The 16419-nt window shown below is 37.3% G+C and overlaps 1 long non-coding RNA gene and 1 pseudogene across 1 annotated transcript in view; both read left to right on the forward strand.

Annotated features, from left to right (window-relative positions):
* LOC111185617 (uncharacterized) overlaps nucleotides 1–16419 on the forward strand; it is a 149842-nt gene that overhangs the window by 3548 nt on the left and 129875 nt on the right. The gene's annotated exons all lie outside the window — the stretch shown is intronic.
* On the forward strand, nucleotides 5237–11081 carry LOC149747060 (AP-3 complex subunit sigma-2 pseudogene; annotated as a pseudogene).

The following is a 16419-nucleotide window of genomic DNA, read 5'->3' on the forward strand; positions in this document are numbered from 1 at the left end:
CCACATATATGCGTTAATATATGATATTTGTTTTTCTCTTTCTGACTTACTTCACTCTGTATGACAGTCTCTAGTTATATCCATGTCTCAACAAATGACCCAATTTCGTTCCTTTTTATGGCTGAGTAATATTCCATTGTCTATATGTACCACAACTTCTTTATCCATTCGTCTGTCGATGGGCAATTAGGTTGCTTCCATGACCTGGCTATTGTTAATAGTGCTGCAATGAACATTGGGGTGCATGTGTCTTTTTGAATTATGGTTTTCTCTGGGTATATGCCCAGTAGTGGGATTGCTGGATTGTATGGTAATTCTATTTTTAGTTTTTTAAGGAACCTCCATACTGTTCTCCGTAGTGGTTGTATCAATTTACATTCCCACCAACAGTGCAAGAGGGTTCCCTTTTCTCCACACCCTCTCCAGCATTTGTTGTTTGTAGATTTTCTGATGATGCCCATTCTAACTGGTGTGAGGTGATACCTCATTGTAGTTTTGATTAGCATTTCTCTAATAATTAGTGATGTTGAGCAGCTTTTCATGTGCCTCGTGTCCATCTGTATGTCTTCTTTGGAGAAATGTCTATTTAGGTCTTCTGCCCATTTTTGGATTGGGTTGTTTGTTTTTTTAATATTGAGCTGCATGAGCTGTTTATATATTTTTGCAGATTAATCCTTTGTCCGTTGATTCGTTTGCAAATATTTTCTCCCATTCTGCGGGTTGTCTTTTCGTCTTGTTTATGGTTTCCTTTGCTGTGCAAAAGCTTTGAAGTTTCATTAGGTCTCATTTGTTTATTTTCGTTTTTATTTCCATTACTCTAGGAGGTGGATCAAAAAAGATCTTGCTGTGATTTATGTCAAAGAGTGTTCTTCCTATGTTTTCCTCTAAGAGTTTTATAGTGTCCGGTCTTACATTTATGTCTCTAATCCATTTTGAGTTTATTTTTGTGTATGGTGTTAGGGAATGTTCTAATTTCATTCTTTTACATGTAGCTGTCCAGTTTTCCCAGCAGAACTTATTGAAGAATTTGTTGTGCTTATTGAATGTTCTAATTTCATTCTTTTACATGTAGCTGTCCAGTTTTCCCAGCACAACTTATTGAAGAGGCTGTCTTTTCTCCATTGTATATCCTTGCCTCCTTTGTCATAGATTAGTTGACCCTAAGTGCCTGGGTTTATCTCTGGGCTTTCTATCCTGTTCCATTGATCTATGTTTCTGTTTTTGTGCCAGTACCATATTGTCTTGATTACTGTAGCTTTGTAGTATAGTCTGAAGTTAGGGAGTCTGATTCCTCCAGCTCTGTTTTTTTCCCTCAAGACTGCTTTGGCTATTCAGGGTCTTTTGTGTCTCCATACAAATTTTAAGATTTTTTGCTCTAGTTCTGTAAAAAATGCCATTGGTAATTTGATAGGAACTGCATTGAATCTTTAGATTGCTTTGGGTACTATAGTCATTTTCACAATATGGAGTTTTCCAATCCAAGAACATGGTATATCTCTCCATCTGTTGGTATCACCTTTAATTTCTTTCATCAGTGTCTTATAGTTTTCTGCATACAGGTCTTTTGTCTCCCTAGGTAGGTTTATTCCTAGGTATTTTATTCTTTTTGTTGCAATGGTAAATGGGAGTGTTTCCTTAATTTCTCTTTCAGATTTTTCATCATTACTGTATAGGAATGCAAGAGATTTCTGTGCATTAATTTTGTATCCTGCAACTTTAATAAATTCATTGATTAGCTCTAGTAGTTTTCTGGTGACATCTTTAGGACTCTCTATGTATAGTATCATGTCATCTGCAAACAGTGACAGTTTTACCTCTTCTTTCCAATTTGTATTCCTTTTATTTCTTTTTCTTCTCTTATTGCCGTGGCTAGGACTTCCAAAACTATGTTGAATAATAGTGGCGAGAGTGGACCTCCTTGTCTTGTTCCTGATCTTAGAGGAAATGCTTTCAGTTTTTCACTTTTGAGAATGATGTTTGCTGAGGGATTGTCGTATACGGCCTTTATTATGTTGAGGTAGGTTCCTTCTATGCCCACTTCCTGGAGAGTTTTTATCATAAACGGGTGTTGAATTTTGTCAAAAGCTTTCTCTGCATCTATTGAGATGATCATATGATTTTTATTCTTCACTTTGTTAACATGATGTATCACATTGATTGATTTGCATATATTGAAGAATCCTTGCATCCCTGGGATAAATCCCACTTGATCATGGTGTATGATCCTTTTAATGTGTTGTTGGATTCTGTTTGCGAGTATTTTATTGAGGATTTTTGCATCTATATTCATCAGTGATATTGGTCTGCAATTTTCTTTTTTTGTAGTATCTTTGTCTGGTTTTTGTATCAGGGTGATGGTGGCCTCATAGAATGAGTTTGGGGGTGCTCCTTCCTCCACAATTTTTTGGAAGAATTTGAGAAGGATGGGCGTTAGCTCTTCTCTAAATGTTTGATAGAATTCACCTGTGAAACCATCTGGTCCTGGACTTTTGTTTGTTGGAAGATTTTTAATCACAGTTTCAATTTCATTACTTGTGATTGGTCTGTTCATATTTTCTGTTTCTTCCTGGTTCAGTCATGGAAGTTTATACCTTTCTAAGAATTTGTCCATTTCTTCCAGGTTGTCCATTTTATTGACATAGAGTTGCTTGTAGTAGTCTCTTAGGATGCTTTGTATTTCTGTGGTTTCTGTTGTAACTTCTTTTTCATTTCTAATTTTATTGATTTGAGTCCTCTCCCTCTTTTTCTTGATGAGTCTGGCTAATGGTTTATCAATTTTGTTTGTCTTCTCAAAGAATTAGCTTTTAGTTTTATTGATCTTTGCTATCGTTTTCTTTGTTTCTATTTCATTTATTTCTGCTCTGATCTTTATGATTTCTTTCCTTCTGCTAACTTTGGGTTTTGTTTGTTCTTCTTTCTCTAGTTCCTTTAGGTGTAAGTTTAGATTGTTTATTTGAGATTTTTCTTGTTTCTTGAGGTAGGCTTTTATAGCTATAAACTTCCCTCTTAGAACTGCTTTTGCTGCATCCCATAGGTTTTGGATCATTGTGTTTTCATTGTCATTTGTCTCTAGGTATTTTTTGATTTCCTCTTTGATTTCTTCAGTGATCTTTTGGTTATTTAGTAACATACTGTTTACCCTCCATGTGTGTGTGTTTTTTACGTTTTTCTCCCTGTACTTCATTTCTAATCTCATAGCGTTGTCATTGGAAAAGATGCTTGATATGATTTCAATTTTCTTAAATTTACTGAGGCTTGATTTGTGACCCAAGATGTTATCTATCCTGGGGAATGTTCCATGCGCACTTGAGAAGAAAGTGTAATCTGCTGTTTTTGGATGGAATGTCCTATAAATATCAATTAAATCTATCTGGTCTATTGTGTCATTTAAAGCTTTGTTTCCTTACTTATTTTCATTTTGGAAGATCTGTCCATTGGTGTAAGTGAGGTGTTCAAGTCCCCCACTATTATTGTGTTACTGTCGATTTCCTCTTTTATAGCTGTTAACAGTTGTCTTATGTATTGAGGTACTCCTATGTTGGGTGAATATATATGTATAATTGTTATATCTTCTTCTTGGATTGATCCCTTGTTCATTATGTAGTGTCCTTCCTTGTCTCTTGTAACATTCTTTATTTTAAAGCCTATTTTATCTGATACGAGTATAGCTACTTCAGCTTTCCTTTGATTTCCATTTGCATGGAATATCTTTTTCCATCCCTTCACTTTCAGTCTGTATGTGTCCCTAGGTCTGAAGTGGGTCTCTTGTAGGCAGCATATATATGGGTCTTGTTTTTGTATCCATTCAGCAAGCCTGTGTCTTTTGGTTGGAGCATTTAATCCATTCACATTTAAAGTAATTATCGATACATATGTTCCTATGACCATTTTCTTAATTGTTTTGGGTTTGTTTTTGTAGGTCCCTTTCTTCTCTTGTGTTTCCCACTTAGAGAAGTTCCTTTAGCATTTGTTATAGAGCTGGTTTGGTGGTGCTGAATTCTCTTAGCTTTTGCTTGTCTGTAAAGCTTTTGATTTCTCCATCGAATCTGAATGAGATCCTTGCTGGGTAGAGTAATCATGGTTGTAGGTTCTTCCCTTTCATCACTTAAGTATATCATGCCACTCCCTTCTGGCTTGTAGAGTTTCTGCTGAGAAATCAGCTGTTAACCTTATGGGAGTTCCCTTGTATGTTATTTGTCATTTTTCCCTTTCTGCTTTCAAATTTTTCTTTGTCTTTAATTTTTGCCAATTTGATTAGTATGCATCTCGGCATGTTTCTCCTTGGGTTTTTCCTGAATGGGACTCGCTACGCTTCCTGGACTTGGGTGGCTATTTCCTTTCCCATGTTAGGGAAGTTTTCGACTATGATCTCTTTATATATTTTGTCTGGCCCTTTCTCTCTCTCTTCTCCTTCTGGGACCCCTATAATGCGAATGTTGTCGTGTTTAATGTTGTCCCAGAGGTCTCTTAGGCTGTCTTCATTTCTTTTCATTCTTTTTCTTTATTCTGTTCTACAGCAGTGAATTCCACCATTCTGTCTTCCAGGTCACTTATCTGTTCTTCTGCCTCAGTTATTCTGCTATTGATTCTTTCTAGTGTAGTTTTCACTGTAGTTATTGTATTTTTCATGTTTGTGTGTTTGTTCTTTAATTCTTCTACGTCTTTGTTAAACATTTCTTGCATGTTCTCGATCTTTTCCTCCTTTCTTTTTCTGAGGTCCTGGATCATCTTCACTGTCATTATTCTGAATTCTTTTTCTGGAAGTTTGCCTATCTCCACTTCATTTGGTTGTTTTTCTGGGGTTTTATCTTATTCCTTCATCTGGTACATAGCCCTCTGCCTTTTCATCTTGTCTATCTTTCTGTGAATGTGGTTTTTGTTCCACAGGCTGCAGGACTGTAGTTCTTCTTGCTTCTGCTGTCTGCCTTCTGTTGGATGGGGCTATCTAAGAGGCTTGTAGTTATTAACTTTTTGAAACATTTGCTTGTTCAACCTCTCTCTTTCCTTATACACACACACACAGACACACACACACACACACATTTTGGCTAAACTATTTAAGAGGTAGTTTATAAGCATCGTGATACTATACTCCTGAATATTTCAGATGTATCTATCAGCAAGTGTAATCTCCTGTATAACCACAATACAACTACCAAACTCGAGAAACTTAACATAGATACAATACTATTATTTAACATACAGCCTATTCAAGTTGTTCCATTTGTGTTAATAATATAGTTTATCAGTATATTTCAATGTTTTATTGAAGTATAATTACATACTGTAAAATGCACAGATTTAAATGTACAGTTTAATGTTTTGATAAATGTGTACCCTCATGTAACCAACACCCCAATCAAGATATAGAGTATTTCTGTAACTCAGGAAAGTTCTTTCTTGCCCCTTTCTAGTCAGCCCTCTTTCCTCTACATCCCTTAGAGGAAACCACTACAGTATTTTTTCCTTATAGATTACATTTGCATAAATTTCACATCCAGTGTGTATTCTTATGTGTTTAGTTTATTTCTCTCTGGTCTTGGATTCTGGTATCTGTAAATAAAATTTTAGTGGAACACAGCCATGCTCATTTGGTTGTACTGTCTATGATGCTTTCACACTATAACAACAGCACTGACTGGTTGTGACAAGGCTTGCTTTTGGTTGCTACTTGGTGTATTACAAATTACTGCAATCCAATTATAACTTAACAGCATTTTGAATGTCATGCTCATTACTGTGACATAGCATTTAATTATTTATTTTTTTATTAACAGTGCATACTCAACATGCCAAAATAAGGAAAGAAGAGTTGTGTTTGAATGTTGTACTTTTAAGAAAGAGTGGGGGGTGAATTATTTGTTATCAAATTAGATGGCAAAACATTGTGTTTATTATTCAGTGACACTGTTGCTGTGCTAAACTAATACTATATACATCAATATTATTAGATTAGGAGCTCTTTATAATAGTCCCACGCACAGGAAAGCAATTTTCAGAAAAACTGGACATTTAAAAATGGAATATCTCATCGAAACAAAGTTTCTTTAAAAAATTTAAAATATTGAAATAAGGCTGAAGTCAAAGTAAATGCTCATTTTGTTAACCGAGCAAGGAAAACCATTTGCCAATGTTGAATTAATTTAATTGTGTGTGATTGCAGCAGATGAAGAAATGTGTCCAGAGAAAATAAGCTTGACTAAGGCTATTGGTCTTTTAGTGAGAACGGTTGCTGCAAGAGGTAAGGACATTGAGGACAACAGATGGAGTAAACATACTTTCCATATTCCTCCCACTGAGTGCAATACATCTAAAATCCCTGGATGTTATATACTGAAAAACATAAGAAGGCCTGAAAAGTGGAGAGAAGAAGGCAGACTGGATAGGGAGCTTAGGACCCAAAGAATGCTGAGTTCCCTGACCTTTTCTTTCTGACTCATCTGACCCACACTGGGACTGGAGAAGCTAGCATCCTGAGAATGCCAATGGGAACAGATGAAAAAACAAACAAACAAACAAAACAAACAAGAAAAGCATGCCCTCTCTAGCCAAAAGGCCAGGAAAAGGGCTACCTAGCAAGACAGAAACTTAAATAATAACTGTTCTACTCTAGCCAAGCACCACAGAAGAAGCTGTGGCCAAGTCTTACCCATCATCAAAACTGGAGTGGAGAGTCTAGGTGTGTAACAAGGTACCCCAAACCACCTGCCATTGTTGTGTCAGAGGCTGAGGGGGGAAACAGGATCTTTGTCCATACTGAGTGGTAATGAGGAGCCTGTGGTGTTGGTGAAAATGACATGGGAGCCTGGAATTCATCTACACCTAGTGACCTGGTGTCAGAGAAAGCCTAGAGGAGGGTCAGGTCTTTAACCACCTCTCAGAGAATATGAGGCCAACCCTCCTCCCAGTGTCAGTGGGGACCCATCATTAACCAGGACCCTCACCCTTCAAGTTGTCAACAGAATCCTAATGGAGAATCTGCATCTAGTTTCACTTGGCAGTAACAAGGTGGAGTTGTTCCCCAACTGGAGTTATGTCAGGGGGAGCTTGCTAAAATACAAGGCTTATATAAGACCCAGAGTCTCACAGCATATGAACTGTCCAGATTTCAAAAGAAAATCACTTGTTATACTAATAATCTAGAAAATCTAAATTTGAATGAAGAAAGACATTAGATGTCAACACTGAAATAACACAGATATTAGAATTATCTAACAAGGATTTTAAAGCAGGCTTCATTAAAAAGCTTCCACAGGTTACTGTGAACACCCTCAAAACAAAGGAAAAATAGATATTATCAGCAAGAAACAGATGATATAAAGAAAGAATCAAGTGGAAATTCTAGAACTGAAAACTACAATAGCCCAAAAATAAAGTCAATGGATAGTCTAACAGAAGAAAAAGTGTATGTGATGATAGAACAATAGGAGAGAGAGAAAATAGACTGAAAATAAAAGTGAACAGAGCTTCAGGGACCTGTGGGCTATAACAAAAAATCTAACATTCATGTCATTAGTGTCCCAGAAGGAGAGGAGAAAGAGAATTCAAAGAAATAATGGATTGAATTTCTCCAAATTTGGCAGAAGACATAAACTTACAGATTCAAGAAGCTGAGTGAACCCCAAAAAGGATAAATCTAAAGACACATCATAGTTAAACTTCTGGAAAGTAAAGACAAAGAAGAAAATCTTGAAGGCAATCAGAGAGAAACACAGGAAACAATTTGAATGATATCAGAAACCATGGAGGCCAGAAAGAAGTAGCATAGCATTTTTCAAGTGCTGAAATAAGTCAACCCAGAATTCTATATCCAGAGAAAATATTTTCAGGAATGAAGAAGAAATTAAGACATTCTCAGATTGAAAGGAAGACTAAGAGAATTCATTGCTTGTAGACCTACTGTGAAAGAATGACTAAAACAAGTCCTCTAAACAGAAAGGAAACGATAAAAGAAGGAATTTTGCAACACCAGGAAGGAAGAAAGCAGAAGAGAAGAACAAAAACGTGAGTAAATATAAGACTTTCCTTCTTCTCTTGCATTTTTATAATTATATTTAATGTTTGAAGCAAATATTATAACTGTGTAATGTGGTCCTCTGTTTATGTAGAAGAAAAATTAAAGCTAATTATGTTATACATGGGGAAGGGTAAATGGACATAAAGGGAAGTAAGGTTTCTATACTTTACTCAAACACATAAAATGTCGACATTAGTAGACTGTAAGTTATGCTAATATAGTATAATATGCAAAGTAACTACTAATATAGTTATGGAAATAGATACACTTAAAAACATGGATAAATCAAAATGGAATTCTAAAGAAAGTTTAAGGAACTGACAAGAAGATAGGAAAAAAAAGAAACAAATGAAAAACAGAGACAGCAAACAGAAAAAAAATAAAATGGCATAATTAGGTCTCGACCTATCACTAATTACAGAAAATGTAAATAGTCTGAATATATTGAATTAAAAGATAGAGGTTGGCATAATAGATTTAAAAAACAAAAAGAAAACATGACCTAACTATTGGCTATCCACAAGAAACTTGCTTCAAATATAATGATATGTGTAGGTTGAAAGTGAAATGATGAACTGAGATATACTACGCAAACACTAATCAAAAGAAAGCAGGAGTGGCTATATTAATATCAGATTCAGTGGACTTCAAGGCAAAGAAAACCACTGGAGACAGAGTCAATCCACTAGGAAGACACAGGAATCCTAAATTTGTATGCACCAAAAAGCCAAGCTGCAAAACTTGTGAAGCAAAATCTGATAGAACTGAAAGGAGAGAGACAAATCCACAGTTATAGCCAAAGACTTCAAAACCCCATCTCAACAACTGACAAAACAGCTAGACAGAAAATCCTCAAGGATAGAGCTCAACAAGACCATCAACCAAAAGGATCTAATCAATACTTATAAAGCACTCTACCTACCAACAGCAGAATATACGTTATTTTCATGCATCCATGGAACATATGCCAAAATAAATATTTTCCTGGGCCATAAAACAAATCTTGACAAATTTAAAGGAATTGAAATCACATGGAGTGTTCTCTCTAACCACAGTGGAATAACACTAGAAATCAAGAACAGGAAGAGATCAGGAGAATCCCCAAACACCTGGCAGCTAAAACAGCACACATAAATAATCTGTTGGTCAAGGAAGAAGTCTTGAGACAAATAACAAATACATTGAACTTAGTGAACATGACAGCAAAACATCAAAAATTGTGGGATGCTGTTAAAGCAGTGCTTAGATGAAAATCTGTAGCCCTAAATGCTTACAGACAAAAAAGGAAAAGTCCCAGATCAATAATCTAAGTTCTCACTTCAAGAACTTAGAAGATGAAGAGCAAAATAAACTCATAGTCGAGGAGAAAAAAGAGAGCAAAAATCAATAAAATTGAAAACAGACACACAATAGAAAAGTCAATGAAACATAAGTTTTTATTTGAAAAGATCAATAAAATAGACAAAACTCCAGCAAGATTGACAAATAAAAAGAGAGGAGAGAAATTTCTATTATCAGTTTGAAACAAAAGATCACACTACAGAGTTTGCACACATCGAAAGAATAAGAGAATACTCTGAGCAGCCCTAGACACATAAATTTGACAGTTGAGATGAAATAGATTAATTCCGTGAAAAGTATATAAACTACTCCAACTCATCCAATGAGCAGCCCAATAACAACTAATGAAATTAAATTTATACACACACATATATATGTATACACACATATTAATAAACTAGAATAAAAACCCAGAAATAGTTCCATATAAGTATGGCCAGGTTGTAGTGGAAGGAGAGGCTCTCTGGAAGCAGGTGGTGGTGAAAGGAGTGTGACGGGCAAAGATGATTCAGGCAATCCTGGTTTTCAGTAACCATGGGAAGCCACGTGGCTTGACTGCTTCTACCAGCGTTTCCCAGAAGAAGTTCAACAGCAGGTTATTCGAGAGATCTTCCGTCTAGCTCTCAAACGGGATGACAACATCTGTAACTTCTTGGGGGGTGGAAGTTTGATTGGTGGATCTGACTACAAACTGATTTATTGGCGTTATGCTACCCTCTACTTTGTATTTTGTGGGGATTCGTCAGAGAGTGAACTTGGGATCTTAGACCTCATCCAGGATTTTGTGGAGACTCTGGACAAGTGTTTCGAAAATGTTTGTGAATTGGATTTGATCTTCCACATGGATACGGTGCACTACATCCTTCAGGAGGCGGTGATGGGTGGGACGGTGTTGGAAATAAACATGAATGAAATCGTGGCTCAGACTGAAGCTCAGAACAGGCTGGAGAAGTCCGAGGGTTGTCTTTCAGCAGCACCCGCCTGGGCCGTGTCCACCGTGAAAAACATCGGCCTGCTGGAGATGCCTCGGATTATCAACATTGGCGATCTCAACATCAAGGTCCCCAACCTGTCGCAGTTTGTCTGAGGGTAGAAGACGGCTGAACGGAGTCCTTGGAACCAGCAAAGCCGAGCCAGTCCTGCAGCAAAACCTGATCTGCGCCCTAGAGGAGTGCAGCCTCGGGCCCTGGCCCCTGCTGTCCTGCAGCGGGAAGGAGTCCTGTGTCCACTGTCAGCCTGTGCTTGCTTCTCACATGTGCGGCCTTGCCCCTCTCTCCTACATGCGGCCACTGCAGATGTGAAGGGTCCTGGCTTCCTCAGTGGGGTGCAGGTGCCCAAGCCACTCGCCCCCTTTACCTACCACGTGCAGCCACTCCCAGGGGTTGCAGACTGTCGTGAGAGCAGAACCTCACCACGAGGATGTTCTCCGACTGGAGTCTTCAACCTTAGCACCACGAGGCTCCCTGAGGTCCTGTAGCATTGACTTCCCTGGTGAAGTGCCATAGCTAGAAAAGGGCTGACCCTCTAGATTTGGGGATGTGGTGAGTGGCAAACAAGGGCAGGATGTTATGAGGTCTAGAGTTGCCTACTGGCTCCACTAGAGTTGGCACACCCAGAATCCTTTTGTAGAGCCGAGCTGTCTCATCACCACCTCCTGAGGCACACACTCCCAACTGCCACAGTCCTGGCTCTGCTCTCCCAGGTGTTTACGTGCAGGACACAACCCAAGTCAAAGGCCTGTCATTTGCCTGCCCCCCACATTTCTGCCAACAGGGAGGGCACAGCCCACAGCCAGAGGGGTCCACCTCAAAGGGGAGGAGCCCCGTGTCTGCAGAAGGCAAAGCTGACAACGTGGAGCATCTCAGAATCATGACTCTTCCAGGTTTAAAATACATTCTCCTCCCGAGGAGCAGACAGGTCAGTTGCTGTGTTATGGATGACGAGTCTGTCCAGGAGACCCACTGCTGTCTACACCAGCTTCTGGACCATGAGAGCCTGAGCTGGGGTCATGTGTTCTGGACCTGGCACAGGGGGAGGCTGGGGACACGGGCAGCGTGCTGGCTGAGACTGGTGCCAGTGCAGCATCTTCTCCCCAGTGTGCGAGGGGCCCCTGCCTGAGCTCCTTCTGGGCACGCCCTGTTCCCCTCAGATGCCAGTGCCCTAGAGCTAGCTGTGGATACTTGTAAATGTTTACGTGTGATAAGAGGCTTTCTTCCTGTGGTTAACTTAGAGCTGAAGCTGCTCCTCGAAATAGTACCTTTTACTCCTGCGCTGCCTTGGGACCAGGTCTCAGGTATGATGTTGAGCTGCCTTGAGATTCGGGAGCTTGCTGCACCATCGTGGTGAAGTCTCCCGACCTGGGAACTTCTTGTGCCTACCGTCTCGTCAGGCCTCCTGATGCTGTCGCAGGGCCCATCTGAGATGGTGCCTGACAGGACCATGGTCAGGACCACGTCTTTTCCTGCTTTGAACCGTGCTTCTTGTGGTTGGTGCTCTTTGCTCTGTAGCCTCTTAACCTCAGTCTTTTGGAACATCTACGATAACCACAGAGGTGGGCAGTGTTGATCAGAAGAGTTTACTTTTTTTTTTTTTTAACAGACATTTCAGCATATTCACATCCCTCTCTTTCACATTTGCTGAAAGTGATATAGGAACAAAATGATATTTATTTTGTACCTACTGTAAGGTGGCATGAGCGAGATCCTTCCACAATCCTTACAACAGACACTGTTATCTCCATTTTGCAAGTCAAGAAAGTAAGAATCAGAGAGGTCAAGTAACCGGCTTTAGGCCACAAGCGCTAAGAACTGAGACTGTCTGCCTAAATCCACAGTTCATTTTTTTTCACTGCTCAGGATGGCCTCTCCCAATTTTATTTTCTTTCTTATGGATAAAGAAACCTCAAAAAGGTTAGATACCTTCTCAGAAACTGTGATAAAACCCAGCTTGGTTTTTCTCAGAAACTGTGATAAAAACCGGCTTGGTAGCCAGTGACAGCATCAAAGAGTGTAAGAGCTGGAGGGTCCTCCACATGCCTCCATTGAGCTGGTGAGGAAGCAGAAGCCCAGAGTGTTAAGTGTTATGTCAAGGGTCACAAAGCTAGAATGAAGTCATTTTTCTTTTTTTAAAATTTTTATTGGAGTATAGTTGATTTACAATGTTGTGTTACTTACAGGTATACAGTAAAGTGAATCAGTTACACGTATATAAAAAAAAAGTATGGCCAGTGAATTTTTGACAAAATGTAAAAGAATTCAATGGAGAATGAATAGTCTTTTCAAAAAATGATATTAAGCAATTAGAAATTTATAACCAGACATTGAATCTTGGCATAATCTCACATATTATATAAAAATTCAGTAAAAAAGGATCATAGATTTAAAGATAAAATATACAATTATAAAAATATTAGTGGATAACATAGGAGAAAATCTTTGAGAGAGAACTAGGGTTTGGTGAAAAATCCTTAGATGTGATACTAAAAGCATGATGGATAAAAAAAAAATAAACTTGTTAAATTAGACTTCATCACAATTAAAAACTTTTGCTCTATAAAAGGCTCCATGAAGATGAGGAAAAGTTATAGATTGGAAGAAAATATATGAACACCACATATCTGAAAAAGGGCTCAAAACCCAACAGCACACAATCCATTTAGAACATAGGTGACATCCATTTCACTGAAAAGGATATAAAGACAAGCAAATGAAAAGATGTTCATCACTAGCCATCAGGGAAATGCAAATGAAGACCATAATGAGAAATCATCGTATATGTATTAGAATGGCTAAAACTAAAAATAGTGATAACACCAAATGCTGGTAAGGATGTGAGGACACTCAATCTCTTGTAAATTGCTGGTGGGTATGTAAAACGATACACAACCACTCTGGAAAATATTTTGGCATTTTCTTAAAAAAACTATACACTCACTGTATGTCAGCAAATTAATTCCTGAGCATTTATCACAGAGAAATAAAAATTTAAATCCACACAAAAACCTACACACAATTCATAGCAGCTTTATTTGTAATAGCCAAAACCTGGAAACAGCCAAAATGTCTCTTAATAGTTGAACAAAGTGAGATAGAGTTGTCCCATGTCCCAAGACCACCAAGGATACCAAAATCCACTAATGCTCAAGTGTCATATATAAAATGTGTAGTATTTGCATATAACCCATGCACATCCTCCTGTATATTTTTAACTCATCTCTAGATCTTACACTTAATAGTGTAAATTTAAATAGCTGTCAGCGTGTGGCAAATTTAAGTTTTGCTTCTTGGAAATTTCTGGAATTTTTATTTTGTTTTGCGTACTTCTGATCTGCAGTTGGTTGAATCCCTGGATTCAAAACCTGAAAATATAGAGGCCCAAATGTATAGCCATGTGAATCTTCAACAATAAAAATGAACAAACTATTGATAACACTCAGTAACTTGGATGTATCTCAGGGATATTATGTGGTTGGGAAAAAAACTTAGTCTCAGCTGGTCCCATGCTGTATTTACAAAACATTTATTAAATCACAAAATTATAAGATGGAAAAGAGATTAATGGTTGTCAGGAATTAGAGATGGTGGAGGTGTCTCTGATAAGGGTTAGCATGTGGAACATCTTTGTGGTGATGTGATAGCTCTGTATCTTCATTGTGTGGTAGTGGTTGTGTGAATTCACCTGTGTAATAAGTTGACAGAAAGTTATGCACACATATTAAATTCATCTCTCTTTGCTGAAGTTTCTCAGTAATCTCTTGGATGAAGCTCATCCTCTATTGGGTTTCTCAGGTTAGGTTCATGAATAGAGTATTTCTTAAGATCCTGCAAGTTTATAACTACTTTTCTATAGCCTTGACATTTGAAGAATAGTTTGGCTGAATATAAAATCCTTGGTTCCATGTTTGCTTTATTGAGTTTCTGAAAATGTTGCTCCATTCTTCTACTGCTTCATATGCAGCTGTCAAGAAGCCAGTGGTCAATAGATTGACTTTCCTCGGTAAATCACTATGACTTAGCTGGATATAAAATTCATTGATTCTCACTTTGTTGTGTAGAATTTCTTTGAAATGTTGGTTTACTGTTTTCTTGCTTTGGACATGGTTGTCAAAAAGTCTTGTCGACAGGATTTTCTTTCCTTTCTGAATGACTATATTTTTTTTCCTGGATCCCCTTAATATTTTTTCTCAATCTTTAATTTTGTTTTAAGTATATAATAGATTTATAGGATACGTCAGTTTTCTAAGATATGCCGTGGGGACTTTCAATGTATAGATGTAGGTCTCCTTTTATTTCCAGGAAGTTTTCTAGAATAATAGTTTAAAATATTAGATAATTCTATTGATTTCTTCTTTTTTCCATGAATAATTATATGAATGTATTCTATCTTCTTTGCTTATCTTCTATTGCTCTCATGTCATCTGTGATTCTTTCCACTTTTTAAAATAACTTTTTCATTCTTTTGGCTTTTCTTCGTGTCTCTTATTTAACTTTTCACTTAAATCTCTTCTGCTCTGGGCTGATTGTAATTTAGACTTAATTGCTTTTCATTTTGAATTCCCAGTAGCCACTGCTATCTTAGCACCACTCAGACATGTTTCAAGTATTTCCCATTAAGGATGGTACTCTCCTATTTGGAATGATTTTCCCTGTGTTCCATTATCTCTGGGCTTCATGCTGCCATTTCCTCTTTTCTACACAGTTTCTGCTTGACTCTCACCACAACCCTTGTTTCTGAAGCTGTCTTATAAATTTGGATGTTTATCTTTCTATTTACAGGTAATTTGAAGGAAATTAGAGTTGTCTCATTAATTTGAAGGTAATATTTCCAAATCTGTTCCTACATGGCTAGGTAACTTGCAAATAGTCTGTTTCAGATCATTGCAGGAGTAGAGTAGTTAAATATGTCTTTCATTATTATAATGAGGCAGTAATTTTGACAGTGTAACATTGGCACAGGGATAGACATATAAATAAATAGTTGAGACTAGGGACTCCAGAAATATATCACACATATAACTTACATTGATTTGTGACCAAGAATGCCAATTCGTTCCATGGATAAAGAATATACTTTTTAACAAGTGATACTGGGACAAGAAAAAAAAGAATATTGACTCTTATGACATATGTGAAAATTAACAAAATGAATCATAGGCCTAAATGTAACAGTTAAAATGATAAAATTTCTAAAATAAAATATGGGAAAAATCTTCTCAGCCTTGAGATAGGCAAAGACTTTTTAAGATACAAAAGCATTAACCATTAAAGAAAAAAAATGATAAATTTGACTTTATCAAAAAACTTGCTTGTTGAAAGATTTAATTAAGAAAACTAAAAGGGAAGCCACAGAATGGGAGAAAATACATGCGATATGTATTTGACCAAAGGCTTGTAGCCTTACCTTATACAACTCAGTAGTAAAAAGAGGATAAACCCAACAGTACAGAGCAAAATATTTGAACGGTTGCTTCAAACAAGATAAACTACAAATGGCCAATAAGCGCGTGAAAAGTTGCTCAACATCATCAGAGAAATGCAAATCCAAAGCAAAATGAGTCCCACTACTCACAAACTAGAATGGCTAAAGTTAAAAAAACATTAGCAATAGAAAGTGTTGGCTTGTGGAACTTTTATGCATTTCCAGTGCAAATGTAAAATGATACCCTCACTTTGGGAAACTGGCAGCTTCTTTAATGTTAGCCGTACATTTTCCATACGATCTAGCAATTCCACTTTTAGGTATTTACCAAAGAGAAATGAAAATATAGGTCTATATAAAAACTTGCACCTGAAAGTTTGTAGTAGCTTTATTCATAAGAGTCAAAAATTGTAAACATATCCATAAGCTGGTGAATAGATAAACAAACAGAGGCAATATCTACACTACAGGATATTACTAAGCAATAAAAGGGAGCAAACTACTGATACATTTAACAATATGGGTGGATCTCAAAAATAGTATGCAAAGAGGAAAAGCCAGACACAAAAGTACATATCGAATGATTCTCTTCATATGAAAATCTAGAAATGACAAATCTAACGTATAGGGATGGAAAGCGCATC

Source organism: Delphinapterus leucas, chromosome 17 (assembly GCF_059928025.1).
Source record: "Delphinapterus leucas isolate spDelLeu-1000000601 "Yukka" chromosome 17, BTC_Dleu_Yukka2, whole genome shotgun sequence".
NCBI classification, from domain to species: domain Eukaryota; kingdom Metazoa; phylum Chordata; class Mammalia; order Artiodactyla; family Monodontidae; genus Delphinapterus; species Delphinapterus leucas.